This window comes from Strigops habroptila, chromosome 1 (genome assembly GCF_004027225.2).
Source record: "Strigops habroptila isolate Jane chromosome 1, bStrHab1.2.pri, whole genome shotgun sequence".
Taxonomy (NCBI): Eukaryota; Metazoa; Chordata; class Aves; order Psittaciformes; family Psittacidae; genus Strigops; species Strigops habroptila.
In genome coordinates, this window is record NC_044277.2 from 115871269 (window position 1) to 115886496 (window position 15228).

The window sequence follows — 15228 nt, forward strand, 5'->3', positions numbered from 1 at the left end:
GTCTCTAAGAAAAAAAGTATTATATGACCAGAAGTCTTATAGTCAAGGAAGAGAACAGCTTTTACTGAAGTCCTGTTTTAGTTTCATGACAAGGTGACGTTAGCAAATTATAGAAATTAAAGCAACATATAATAAAAAGGAAAAAAACCCTGCAGTTAATATAATTAGAAGGTTTTGAAGAGTGTAAAATAGACAATGTGTCAAAGAACTATAAATGGCACCATTAAGAACAAAATAATAGTGTATTGGTAGCAAGAGAAGTGTCTGCAACTGTATGAGCTTACTCTTACATAAAAATTGTAGAATCATTATTACTGTGAAAATCCTGGGGGCAATTTAAAAAAGGTGTTCTGTCTATAGGAGGAGGCAGAACAAGGTGCTTGTATCGCAGGTTAACATGTACTTTCTGATTTATTAACCTCCAGAAAGGTTTTTACATGTTTACAGAGGACACCTAGCCTAGATGAGGTAACCCAGATAGCTTAGATCCAGGGGTCCCCCAGAGACTGCTGCCCTGTTGATGTTAGATATGTTAACATAATGGAAAACTTAATATGGGGGTTCTTAATCAGCACTAAAGGCTTTATACAAAATGTTTTCCAAAAAAGCTGATTTCATTATTTCAATAGAATACAGTGGTACCTGTCAAGTCAAGACTTGCAATGTGTTTGATCTGATAGCGCTGTTTAAACTATAGTATTCAATATGTTATGGTAAGATGTATCATGCCTTAAAATTTAGGGTTTTGATCTTCCACTAAGGGGTAGGAAGCTCATAAAAGTCTGTAGTTTCAGACCTTAGGTTGTGGTAGGCACACATGTATGAGGCTCTTTGCCTAAAGGGCAAAACCAGCAAGCACAGCAGTGAAGTTTTCTCTTCGGTTCAAGAACTTCAGTCAAAGTTACATTAATTGCGTAGACTGTGGAGCTTGTAGAGTAAATATCTACTGTTGCCATTTGTCCTTTTAACTCCAGTAGGGTGGGATGCTGTCCAGGCCCTGTACTTTGCTTAATTTATGAACCAGACTAAGACATTTTCTTTGGGCAAAGCTCCTGTGCAACAGTGAAAGATTTCAAAAAATACCTGTAAATGAGGAGTCAACATTGTATAGCTCTTGTTTGTTTGCTTCTTTGTTTAATAAAGCTCTGTAATAATAAAGGTTCCACATCATTCATCAGTGACCTAGGATTAGATTAAAACACTGCCGTTTAAACCTGTAGGTAATACAGAGTGCTAGATAAGTAGTGATAGCACATGGCAGTTGTAACAACCTGTTGTGCACTGGGTCCACTGGAAATTATTGGTTATACCTCTAGAAACAAGGAATGTAGCCCATACCTAAAGAGCTATCTTCAAGAATACACTTGACAACTGAACACAGACTCACAGTTCACAACAGTTTTTAAAAGGGCTGATGTAATTCTTCAGTCATTAGATAAGTGTAAGGAGATATTTGATCTCTGGAAACTTGTAAGTGCTAGTCCTAGTTAGGGACCAGCATGGTTAGGGAACTGAACAAGAAAAACAAGAACGCTTTTAAGAGCTGGAGGACATGCCCTAAGCTGAAAAACTCAGTTTAAATCTGTTAATCAAATAGCTTGAGATTACTTGATTACAGAATCTGAATACCTTGTCAAGGAGAGGAGTTAAGGATATGTGCCTAGGGTTTGGGATTTATACAGCATTCTCTTAAGAGGTGCTGTATATGACAACTTCAATCTCCCTCCAGGTCACGAGGAGCATTCTAACAACACTTCGCAAAAGTTTTCTAATGGATCTTTGCCACAGACATATTTCTGAGCAGATGAAAAAAGAGAAAGTAGAGAAGGCTGGTTGCAATAAACAATCAGTGTCAAATTGGCTGGCTAACCCTTCATCCTTAGGCTCCACTTCCAGGACTGCTTCAGAATCTGTGCAATATTTAGCTGATCCGTACAGCAAAAAATTGTCATCACCACCTTCTTCTCCAAGAGTTCTGCATTTAAACAAAGCAGAAACATTTGCTCTTCTGTCAAGGAGTTTGCAATGAAATGACTGTTTCCCTCCAAAGCTGTGCTGTCTTTAATCTTTTTTTCCAGCTCTGACATTCCTTGAAAAGGCAAATGGAGCTATTTGGGTCAGTAACAATTTGTCAGTCCCTTCTGAGCCAGTGCCTACATTTTGTTACATTTAAAAGACCTCCATAGATGACAAAATCAAATACAGCAGCTACAAGATGAAACCTTGGTGAGAATACTCGCTAATAGAGCATATTGTAAAAGGAATGATGGCATCTTGATCTCCTGAAATCTTCAAGACTGGAAGCTCTTATAGAAAATATGCGTTAGCTAAACTGAAGATGCAGGTGTAATAACAGATGACTGAGAAGTAAAAGCTTGTATTCGACCAGTAGATTCATGTACTAGAGGTTCCCATGTTCAACCTTAAACTGCATTTATTTGAAATATACAGCTATAAACTGTGGAAAAAAAAAAAAAAAGTTAAATTATATGTGTACCAATGTAATACACTATGGATAATAACAATAAATACAGATAAATACCGAAATGGTCATTTCCCTTGCAACTCAAAACTGGTGTATTTGTAAATGACTGTTTGCATCACAGCTTGTACAATTGCACCCTCTCGTGGTGTACGTAATGCGGACTTCGAATACCAAAAGTACAGCTTAGAAATGGAAAGGTGTGTAGTGATTTGGATGACAGATTTTAGAGAATGGATTTGTTTTCGAGGCAGATTCCCAGTAAATCAACAACAGTAACAAGTTCAGTTTATAATATTAACTAAAATATGCTCAAATACTTTCTTTTTTCGTGTTATAGGAGAGCATTAGTAATTTGCATCATACTTCTTTGCATAACAGTGCAAAAATCATAATTATTATTCAAAAAGCCAATTGATTATTTTGAGTGTACATTAAATACTGCAGGGTATCAAACAGAAACGTGTATTTCTCAGCTGCATAATAAATAGTTATATTTTCTCGCCTTTACCTGTTTGGCTAGAATACTATGAGTATAGGTGGATGAATCTAGTTGAAGTTAGTTTGTTATATTCCAAAATTATGTATATGTATCTGCCTAGTATTAGAAAAGTGGCCATAAGAGTCTACAGTATAAAACCTTAGCAAATATATAGTAGAATTTATTAAGGCTAAAATATACATATTTTTTACTTAAATTAATAAAACTGTTAGAATGAAGGCAATAAAACAAGAAAGGTGAGAAATATTGAAGCCTCCTCTGTAAGCCGTGTTAAAATCGCCTTCCAACCTCCAGCCCTTTTTTCTTACAACTTAAAAGTTCCCCAGTTTAAGCAAGCCAAACGCTACCGCTGTGGGCAGATGGTAGAGAGAACATTGCTACAAAACCTGCCACTCAAAGTGTAACAGATGACTGTAGCTACAGAAAATTGTCCCTTTGTTCATTTTGCTAATGAGTGTCCTCATTGCAGCAGGAGACTGAATAGTTAATTACTTGCAGTTCTTGGGTTCAGCAGATGGTGGAGCTAGAGCTAAAGGTTATCTAAGTAATGGGCAAAGCACAAGTTTGTGAAGAAAATGGCTTTTGTGGGTTTTCCATCCTTTCCTTAAAACGGTGACAGATTATGATTACCCTTATAGCTGAGGTACCGTTTAAAACATAGCCACAGGATTAATGAAAGCCTTTTTGTTTATGTTAAGGTTCTTCTTTGAGCATCAGCTGTTGATGCTCAAATACAGCCAGAGCAAAGGAAGAAATGCTTAAGCCTATTAAGAGCTGTAACAGTTATTTAAAAGGTCTTTTGAAATTCTAAGTTGGTTTTGCAGTGGTTTAGAGCTGACCACCGCCAGAGCAGAGTGTTAGCTAATTACTTAAATATTGCGTGTGCTGTTTCCTTAGCACTGCTGTTTTCCCCAGAGTGTGCTCAGCTGCCTGCAGGGTTTGGTAAAAGTTTTCAATAAAAGCATGCACTCATTAGTCATTATCTCAGAGGATTAATTTAAAATCTGTTACTACATAAAGACTGTTTAGAATGAAACACTGTTGAAGTATTTCGTTAGAATTTATTTAAAAATTACATTGTTAAAAGTAACGTTTTTGTTAACCATACTAGATCTTTATGTAAACTGCTACTCTTTCTTCAGTAAAGCAAGGGGAACCACAAAGTAGCATGAATTACTTTCCAAAGCACTTGGCATTTTATTTACGTGATTTCTTATTCAGCCAGTGAAAACTTTGTGGCTAAAACTTTATGTGCATTGATGAATTGTTCTGGTAAATTGGAAATTAAAAATCTCCTTTTTGAGGAAAAACAAATAGTTATGGACTAAATTTTACCCATCATTACAATATAGTTTAAGTTTATATACCACTTGAAAACCTCAGAATTTTACTTTCAGGGGCCTTCAACATTTTTATTTTGAAGTAATTTTTAAAAAAGAGTTCATATTTTTACCAAGCAAAGCAAATAATATCCTAAATTTTCTTTAGTAAGCAAAGCAACTGCTGTCTGAATCTTCTCTTTTGTGTTCATATTTTAAATGGTTTTGGGAGTTAGTTAATATTCTGGTATTACTATAAAGATCTGTGCCAGCTTTGAAAGCTTTTCTATAATTTTAAAAGAAATATGTGGCAGTAAAATCTAGACAGCCATAAGACAATATATTCAAATGTTTTCAATAGCTTTGAAACCAACAAGAAAAAAAGAGTAGCTGTCCCAATAAGCTTCAGTTGCATAAGAAGTCTTTTCCATAATGGACGTGGCAAGATTTAAACAAAGGACACGCATAATAAAAATGTAAATGAGTTTGCTTTACTAAAACTATAACTTTAAAGTCTTTTGTTGCATGTTATCCTGGAACCTTCTTACAAGGTAATCACTGTTTGCATAGAGATTTAAACCGTAGTCTTCAATAGCATTAAACCCCTGCACGGTCTATGTGTGACAGGCATGCAAAGCCATGTTAATGTTCAGAATATGAATTGCCTCTGGGTGGCTCCGACACCAAGTAGAAAACCAACTGTGTTGATATCAGAAGGCCTGATGGACTCCATGCGGCTCCCAGCCTGAAAACTTCACCGCTTTGACATGTGATGTGCTCCTCATGACACTGGCAGCACTGTCACTGAGAAATGGCACAAAGGCAACAAGCCCCCCTCCTTAGCCATGCACTTTGCAACCCCCTGGTGTTGCCTGTCCACAGTCTCTCCTGCCTGCCTAGTTACGGACAGCACTTCATAAACACGGGGGGAAGTGTGGGTGGATAGGCCCCAGCTGCCTTCCTGGACACAGCCTCCATAATAAATTGACCTGAATGATGAGGGCACACAAACAGTATGATATGCATTATTCCTGTCAATAAAATGTCCCCATGTGTTATGGTCTTTGTATATAATGTACTGCAGCCTTTCTTCTAGCGGGGACCTATTTAGAGTCTCGACTTTTTTTCTATTCATAATATGACTCTGTAATAGAATTCAGAAATTATATGATACTGTGTTGTATAATATTACACCAGTGCAGCATATTTAAATCCCTGATTCCTTACTTATAAATTCAAGGCATCGCAATCTTTCAGGTTGTCTTTGAAGATGATGACCATGAAAAAAAGTAATGCTTGAAAAAGAGAATAAGGATTTCAAAGAAGAGGTTTTTAAACTGCACAATGAGATTTCTCATTTCAAAAATGCTCAGAAATGCTCTGAAAAAGAAAAAAATTCCTATTAAGTAAAACTTTAAACTGATGTTAGAGCAAGATGATTAGTTTAAATGTAAGAAATGTCACTCAAGTCACAATTGTTAACACACTTCAGAAGGATGGCGACTTATATCTGGACTGTGCTCTTTTTCTGTTATTGAATGCTAATTTTCTATGTATTTGTAGAGAAAATCATACATATTTATTCTAATTTTAATGCATATATTTACATATTTTTAATTTATGACAAAGGAATATTTGCTGTGGCTTTTGATTTGCTGAGGCTTCTAATACTGCCTAGCAATGTGTCTAGAGTTCATATTTTGTGACATTTTGTGACTTTACATGTTGTAAAGTTACTGAAATACGAAAGTGTCATATGTAGATAGTTACATTTTTAAATTATGATCTACTATTTTATCTTAAGGGACCTGTATTGAAAGCTAGTCTCTCTCTAGAGCAGTGTGTGAGTTTCCACAAAGTATCTGAATGTGCATTTCTTCGTACATTTAGTTTTGTGGTTTTGTGAAAGTTTCAAACAGAATCAGTTTCTCTCCAATAAGAGATCACTACTTTTGACACCTATGCTATACTACAGTTCTTAAAAGGAGTTTTTTTCTGTTAAGTACAATGTACAGTCTTTACCTGCAGATTACTCCTCATATTCTCATATTCTCATTTCACTCATTGTCAGAGTGAAATACTTAATTGAGGACTAGAAACTACAGCAATAGAGTAGAATTTGGCTGTTTAGCTTTGTTACGTTCATATAGATTAGACCTGGTATCACCTTTAGTAATAGCAAGATGAATTTGATACAGGCAATATTCCAGATTCCTGTTTATCATCCAATTCAATGGTGCTTCTTATCTTTTGGTAGTTTTGTATGAGCAATAAAGAACCACCTGCTGAACCACTTTGTATTGGCTGTGACTAACAGCAAGGATGTCCAGAGTAAGTATTAATGAAAAGCTGTGGGTACTCAGTCACACTTGGCTCTTGAACTTACTTCTTCATCTCTATCTGACCAGCCGGCTGAACAGCAGGAAGAAGGCTGTGAATGTCAAGGGCAGTGGCGAAGGTCACAGTTCTGCAGGACTCTCATCCCTGGTGCATTCCGCTGGGTTTAGAGACTGACCTGAAGGAAACATTTTGAATACGTTAATGTAGGCATGTAATTTCATGGGTTTTCTCTTTTCCCTCTTGTTTCCAGATAAGCAAGTTCAAAGAATGTGATCAAAAATGGAAACAGATGAGCAAACTCCTCAAAGGGTACTGTATTTTTCACTTATATAATCTATGCTCTTGGCAGAACAGTAACGAGGTTGGGATGTTGGTATAGTCCCAGTAATGGCTGACTTTAACTTGAATTATGTCACATTTTGCTTTATGGTAGTATAACTCACTGTAGAGGAGTAATGAATTGGTATTCCTTTAATGAGTATCATGGTTGTGATTTTCTCATCCTGACATATTTCATAATGTTGTTAAGACACAGTGAAAATTCTGAACCTCAATAAACTACAGTAAAATGATTGAATACTTTAATAAAAATGGTAACACATTTACTTCAAAAAAAGTAAGCTTCTGAAGGCAGAGAAAGATTTGTGTACGTGAATAGCTAGTAACTTCAAAAAAGAAAATGGTTATTTTTTGTAACTTACGACTTGTTAAATATTCCACTATTTCTGAATAGAGCTGTTAGTATGCATGAATTGTTATTTATATGCTATCTGAACAAACCAATAACTGAACAAAGTATAAAAGTCAACGTTTTAAAAAACTTTCCAGCACCAATGTTTGTTAATTACTAAGTGAGCTCAACAAAAGTTTGACAGCTCTCAGTGTTTTCCCAGTATGACATCTAGATATCTTTCCGGTGGGCTTCCTATCTTGTAATAGTTCTCAAAGGACTCTTTTCTACAGTGTATAGTTCTCATTCTGAAAATTAAGAAATAGACACTTCTTCCTATAAAGAAAAATATTCATTCTGTGAAACATTTCAAAAATATATTGTAGATAACACTTCTTTGTGTTATATAACGGAAATAGTGATACTTCTGTATGGTAATACCATGATTACTAAATTCTCACATAAATTCGTATTAAAAAAATTGTGGGGACTGAGGCACTGGATTGCTAAAATCATTCCTTTCATTGCCTTTCCTTGTGACCCCAGATTAATCTCTCTTCTATAACCAAGTTTCCCACTCTGAAAACAGTGATACCTACTTATCTTTACAGGAGCATTGAAAGAGTAAGCTCATTAGGATCCAAAATCAGAAGTGGCATATTAATTGGTCTGTCTAATGCAGCAGCCTATCAAAGAAGGGATGTGTCTTCTGTTAGTTTTTCTCTTTTCCTGTCTAGGTCTGACAGTGCTCAGGAATCCCGCTTAGGTTTCCAGTCTTGTTAAGCTGGAAAGAAAGGGCCAGTCATTTGTTCCTGTACTGAACATTTCTTCTTACTTCATTTGCAAAGTCCGAAGAATATTTTTAATAGTACTTTTTTTTCTTCCTTTCACTCACAGAAAATTTTTTCTGAAACTTACACTATATTTTCCTTTCTTTCATCTCCACACAATGGAAGATGTTACATCTAGTGTACTGTAGATACGACCTCGGTCTGTGGATTTGAGCGGCAGCATAGGATCTCTTTTCTGTATGCCTCTCACATGACTTGGAGGCACTACATTTGTGTAAATTTGGGTCACACACCTTCCTCCCAAACTACCTCCAGTACAGCTACCCATGCAGGTAGCCCTTCACAGTCACCGTACTGTCTGTCAAGCGAGCTAAACAGTATGACTGAAGTGCTGTTGAGAAATCTTTGGAGCAGTCCTTTTCTCATCATAATTCTGACAATGAATCTAATTATATTTCCATTCCCAAAAGAAAGGCTACAATTCTGAAAAAATAAGTATCATTAATTGAACTTTCTGACTTCCCTCCTATCTCTTTGCTGAAATATCTTTGCATTGAAAGATATTCTCTCTATAGCCAGGATGTGCAAAAATTCTTCACTGGTTAAAAAGCTTTGATCTTTAAAAAGAGGATCTAGGCATGAAGGCACACACTGCTGTAGTGTCCAGCAATTGGACATTTCACTCCAAAAATGGAGTTCGCAAAGTTGGTACAGACACCAGCATCCAATAAACAGTGCATACAGAAAAGTTAACACTTAAAACCAGGATTTAAAGCAAACATAATAAGTAATAAGTGATGATTAAATATGTTGGAAGCTCTGCCTCTTACCTGGACTAGCTAGAAATTACCAATTGATTTCTCGTAGGTGGGACTTGGAGCCTGGCTCTTCTTCCTGCGCCCAGGCAGCCTCACTGTGCACTAGCTGTGGGCAATTGCCTCTCTAATTCGTCTCAAAGCACCGTAAGAGGTGTCAAGGACTGAGTTTTTCATAAGTACTGGAGCACTTGCCCAGGGTTCTGATCATTGAACTTGAGGACCTTTGAACCCATAGCTCCGTATACCAATGACTTCACCACTATTTTACACTGTGTTCTGGTGGGAAAATATTCTCTTTTAAGCTGGATACAGGGAAGGCAAGTAGAGAAGAGCCATAATCCCTGGCCTACATGTTAGGATACTCAGCATAGAGGAAGGGACTTTTCTATAGATTTTTCTTTCTTTGGACTTTTTTCTGTGTATTTTTGCTTGGGTTTTAGGGGGAGGGTGTTTTGTATATTGTTTTCTTGTAATTCATAGTCTAATGTAAAATGCATAAATGATGTAGCAAGTCAAAACACAATGTTGTCTCTTTCTCATGCAGTCACAGCTTTGGTATGTCATCAAGCTCATGCATGAGTATTTTGTATCTAGTCTCATGAATTTCATATTCTTTGTGTCCAATGGCACAGCTTGAACAGAGCTGGTGGCTTATTCTCATCATAGCGGGGTAGTTAGGCGACTTTTCCATGACTTGAGATATTGTAATCAAGCCCCATAAAACTCCCAGTGGCATACAATGTCGGCTGCCCTGATTTGTGGCTGAGCATTCTAGCATCTAGGTTATTATGCTGAAGGGGAGCATTTCTCCATTTTTATGAAAGAAAATGAATGTCAGTGTTGTACTCAACATTGTCTGGCTTTAAATATGTTCAAAATGCAAATTTGGTAAGTAACAAACTCTGCTCCTGGTGACACTGAGAAATATAGATGTTGAACTTACAAGTCGCAAGTGACGGTACCTCTGACAGAAGTGCCAGGCAGCTCAAACCCACCACAACCAAGGAAGTTTTGCCATGCAATTTAACTGTTTGAGGGAGTTTGATTCTGGATCTTCTAAGAATTCTTAAAGAATTCTGCTTAAATTGCTCTTTAGGCACAACCCTTTGTCCTTGGTGAGACAAGATGTGTAATTCGCCTGACAATGTTTGTCTTATGAGGATGATATAGATGTCTGCTGATCTTTCTACAGATTTACAACACAACAGTGCAATTGCAGCTCCAAACTGCCACTGCTGTTTGACTGTAACAGATTTCCAAGATATCCACTTTTCTGAGAGTTTAAGTCATTGAAGTCTCTGTTTCTGATACTTTCCTCATCTTCCCATCTCCTGTGACATCACACTCTACTTTGCTTATATCAAAAGAACTTCATATTTTGTGACTCTTGTGACATTATTAAACTCCACATAAAAGTATCTAGCTCTAAGTTAACATGTCTATCTGTTACCAATCGCATGTAATCTCTTGTTCATGTTCACATGTAGTCTCTTTATCAGGGAGACTGTACTTAGTAAAATCCTTTCTGTTTGTAGTATGAAATCCAGCATTAATTCTCATATGTTTATATTTCTGTTGATTGAAATTCATGAACAGATGAAGGTAGAACTTCAAAGTGAAACACCATTAGTTAAAAATCTGGCAAGATTCATACACATTGTTTTTTGTAAACCATCACTTATTGCAAATCTAATAAAATATGCAAAACCCTTAAATATCCCATAAATTGAATAAATTTATTTTTGAAGTACTGAAGTTGTTTTACATGTGAAAAAAGATAGCAAAAATGCTTTATAGTCTTATTTTGTTCTTACAGTATATTTTACAGATGTAAACAATGCTACTAGAAAGATTTTATTTTAAAAATCCTTATTTAAAAATCTCCTTTTTTTTTTAGGAGGGCTTGGAAAATATTTAATAAATGCAACATTATTTGAAAGGATTTGCTGCTGCTGTTTACAAATGTCATAGGCAATGATGCAGAGTTTTGTCTTAAAATATTTTTGTATTCTGCATTAGTCTCATAAGAACACTGCCTTTTATTTTCTTTTTACATGATCCAGGAACTTTCCAGACGGCTGGTCCTTTATTTTACCATTTGACTTTTTTTTTTTCTCCTAGCCTGATTTCGTACTGGCTTTCACACTGATCACCACTAGTATGTCTTTGTTACAGTAAACTGACTGGGTTTATTATAATAAAAAATAAAACACAGCTTGACTTGCAATCTAAATGTGCTGGAAAAGAATATGATACTGTTTAGAAGAGAAAAGGTTGTGAATAGAAAATCAGTACCACTTCAGTTATTTAAACATTTGCTTTTCTGCAGCTTGTCAAACTTTGTGCCAAGTCATAGCTGCTTTACTTTGTTTTGTTAATCTCAGCACCATGTGTCTTGGGCTTTTTTAATAGGGGGCCAATCCTGCAGCCCTTACTCAGTTTTCAGTTTCAGCGAGGCTGGCTAAGTACAGTAGGACTGCATCTTTTGAAAATCAGAGGAAAAAAATAAACAAAACCAAAACCAAAACGTAATGTTATAGAGTAGGTCTTTCAAATCAGTTTATGAAAATTAAAAAACCTACTAAATAAGGTGCCTATTAAATTTTAATCAGCACCTTCATAATGAAAATGGTTTATAATCTTCATCACATTTTAAGAAAATTTCTTTAACATGAAGATGTAAGCAGGACTGGTTTGGAATTAGGATTTAATAAAAAAGATTTTAAAATTTGATTGTCTAAATTTAGGCCAAAGTACAGACTTTGCTCTTTCAAGGAAAAGCTTTGGAGATAAGGATGTGCCTGCGGAGGATCCTAGCTAATGCTTAAACTTACAGTCTGATTTGCGTATTTAACAAAAGCATTTGAAGGCATTATCGTAACATGGTATAGCTACGGGTTGATTTGGCTTCATAGTCTGTTTCTGAACATAACATGAAGACAGCTCAGACAGACTTCTGAATCATAGCTGAAGCACCTAGAATTATTTTAAGTCACAACTTGAACTGTGATAGTTCTAGAAATCCCAGTGGGACCTTTAACATCAAAGCTTAAGTAGTCAAGTTTGAGATATCCTTAATGTATGTAAACAAATCTACACATTAGAAAGCTTTTATTAATTCAGGAGAAAAATAAGGTTTCAAAATAAAATTATTTTTAAAAATAAATATTGATTATTAGACATGTTTACCTTTTTTTTATTCTTATTATTCCAGAATTAGTTCCAAGTTTTACCTAGAAATGTTTGATCTAAAGAAAACTTCTTGGATGAACTGGGCAAACTTTTCTTCGCACAGATGTAATAACAGTCTGATTTCAAAACAAATGAGTAGGTAGGAGTCAAACTTTTGCAAAGGCTGTTGGGTGAGATTCGGTCTCACTCTTCCCTCTCCTTCTAACTCTAAAATCAAGCACACAGGTATCAAATATCTAGAACAGATTTGGGAGGCTGGTTCTAAGGTCTTTAAGTGTCCCAAAACATAGAGAGTATGCATCATAACTAATTGTGAATTGTGATCACTAACCTGCAATACCTAATATTATTTAGCATGCAGGTTTTTGTGGCTTTGTATTTTCACTGCATATTATCAAATAATTTTGTATTAAGCACAAAAGAAATACAGCAGTAATGCAGGTAAATAGGGGGAGTCAGAGCAGTAATGTGCACACTGAATGGGAAATAACATTGAAAGTGGAGTGCTTATCCTCTAGTACATAGGAAGGAAGGAGTAGGCTTGGTGACAACTCAGATGCTTTGCTCATTGAGACTTCTTGTTGGTACTCTGAGTGCATACAAATGTGGAAATGAAAGATGGACAAGCAAGAGAACAAAAACATTCTGAGTACATAGTGCTCAAGAGAAAGAGGAATGAACACTGAATGTAAAAATTAATTTATAAGTAAGGTTGAACCTCAAAATATAAATCCTGTTATTGGAATAAAGCATTATTAACAAGTTTTTAAAGCAACTTCATGAAGATTGTTACATAAATGTAATATTTTCTGCAATTTTCATACAATTCTGCAAATTTTGATTTTATGACAGTAAATAAGAATGCTAGTGGTATAAAATGACATTTCCTAATGGTTTAAATTTTGGCAAATGTAACAGTGTAGATGAAAATAAACAATTACAAAACAGAATCAGTAGTAAAGTAGTCAAAGTTGAATCAATACTAAAAACCTGGAGTAAATATTAGAGGGAAAAATATCAATTGATTAAATGTTCTCCTTTTGTCATCTTTAATGATTCTATCAATATTCAGTTTCATCTCATTGTCTAAACAATATTGTTGCTTTTCCATCATTTGAGTAGTACAAATTTATGAGCAATGATGAGCAGTAACACAGAAACAACAGGCTTTGTTACAACTCAGTATAAGCCAAGGACTTGCTGTCACTTTCTGATGTTGTTGACAGCCCCAGCTTATATTCAATAGAGTTTTTGAAGAAAAAGTGTAAGTATTTTTCTCTCTAGTTATTATGTCCCCAGATGGTGAACTGAAAGACAGCTTTTCATGGTCATAGATCAAAGTGCTAATACAATTAGCTTTAAATCTGCAAGAAGTCATATGCCTTTTGAATATATCATTTACAGATTACCTCTTAGTTTCTCATTTTAATACAATTTTTCAATAAACTATAATGCTGGTTAATATTAGACTTTTCCCAAATTTTAGGCCCATAGTTTTGTTCATCTTTCTTGGTGGCTGCTTTTAGCAGCAGAAGGAGAAGAGAGAAGCTGCCAAGTCAAAAGTGCAAAGTGCCCTGGGTGTGGAACAGAAAAAAGTATGCAATTAACTTTATTTCTGAAGTAAAATATAGACTTATTAGCTAATATTGCAAAATGCTCTGCTTGTGTTATACCTCTATTTTATTTTTTTACTCTAGTTTATCTTTTTCTACTTGTTTCTCTTAAATCTTTGTTTGTGTTTTAACTGAGTAATGAAACACTTTCCTTACACTATACTCGTAACAGTCTACTTTTGCTACAGCTGTACTTTTTCAAACAGTCTTTTTTCCCATTTAACCTAAATGGGGTTAAGTTACATCACTACTAGACTAGGTCTTATCTTCTACTCACCACCACTTTGAATTGAAACATGTACTCAATGTTCCTTGCCCTTTAATCTAGAGAGAATGAGCATGGCTGACCACAGGACATGATGTTTGACAGCTGTAATTACTGGGTAAGCCTAAATCTGGATTTGTTCAGCTGAAATCAGTTCAACTTACAAGGTAGGAGTCTGGTGGAAGAAATCCCTTTGTTACTGTTGTATCACATAGATAGGTAAAAATACAAAAAAAACCCACAAACATTTAAACAATAGACACTCAATACTAATTCTGTCCACAGGCAGTAATGTTTTACCAAAAAAATACAATTTATGAATCACAGAGACAGAAAACCAGGATGCTTGTGTTTTAATGTGATACCTACATATTTCAAGACTAAAAGCAGCACAAATTCTACCTTAACCACATGTCACAGTATAGCAGGATACCAACAGCTTTTTGTGCTACAACAGTGTCTTCACACAGCAAGTTTAAAGAAAAAGGTAGCCCAGGTATTGAATAGACTTATTTCCAAAGCTTAAGCTGAGAATCATGTTTATCCACATGTGAAAAATATTTCCTCTGCTTCATCAAGATTAGCTAAGTAGGATATGATCCTGAAGGGACTGTGGAAATAGAATTTAAAATGCTGCTAGGGCATCTGTGTAAAGCTGGCTTCTGAGTTACACAGGAAAATCCTGTGTGGGTCCTAAGTGATGCTAGGAGGCTCTTGAGAAATTACTAAGATACCTGTCATGGAGATCCTCTGGTTCCTATGTGTTTTTATACCTGATATGAGATATGGTTGCTTATTCTTGCAAACATATGCACTTAAGTTGTCGCAGCCTTCAAGGAACAATAATATATGCATTATAAATATATACAGCTGAAGGAAATCTGGCAAACAGATAAATATATATAAAGTGACCTTACTGCATTGTAGCTGTCAGTACTCAGGATATTAAAAAATCATTGAATTCTCTTGAAAATAAAGATTATTGTAAAACAAGAAGTGTTACTGGAATATAGAAGAGTCTGCAAATAAAGTACACATGACTACATAACTAAATTTTAAAATGGTTTTAACGCTTAGCGTGATTTTCAAAAGCCTATAGTAATCTATCTCCCAAACACTTTAAAATATGCCCAGGGTCAAGTAAATGTACTAACTACACAAAGCAGTAAAAAATTCAAGGAACTCATTTGTCCTTCATGAAACTCTAGTTTTATTTAAAATACCATGGGAGGGGAT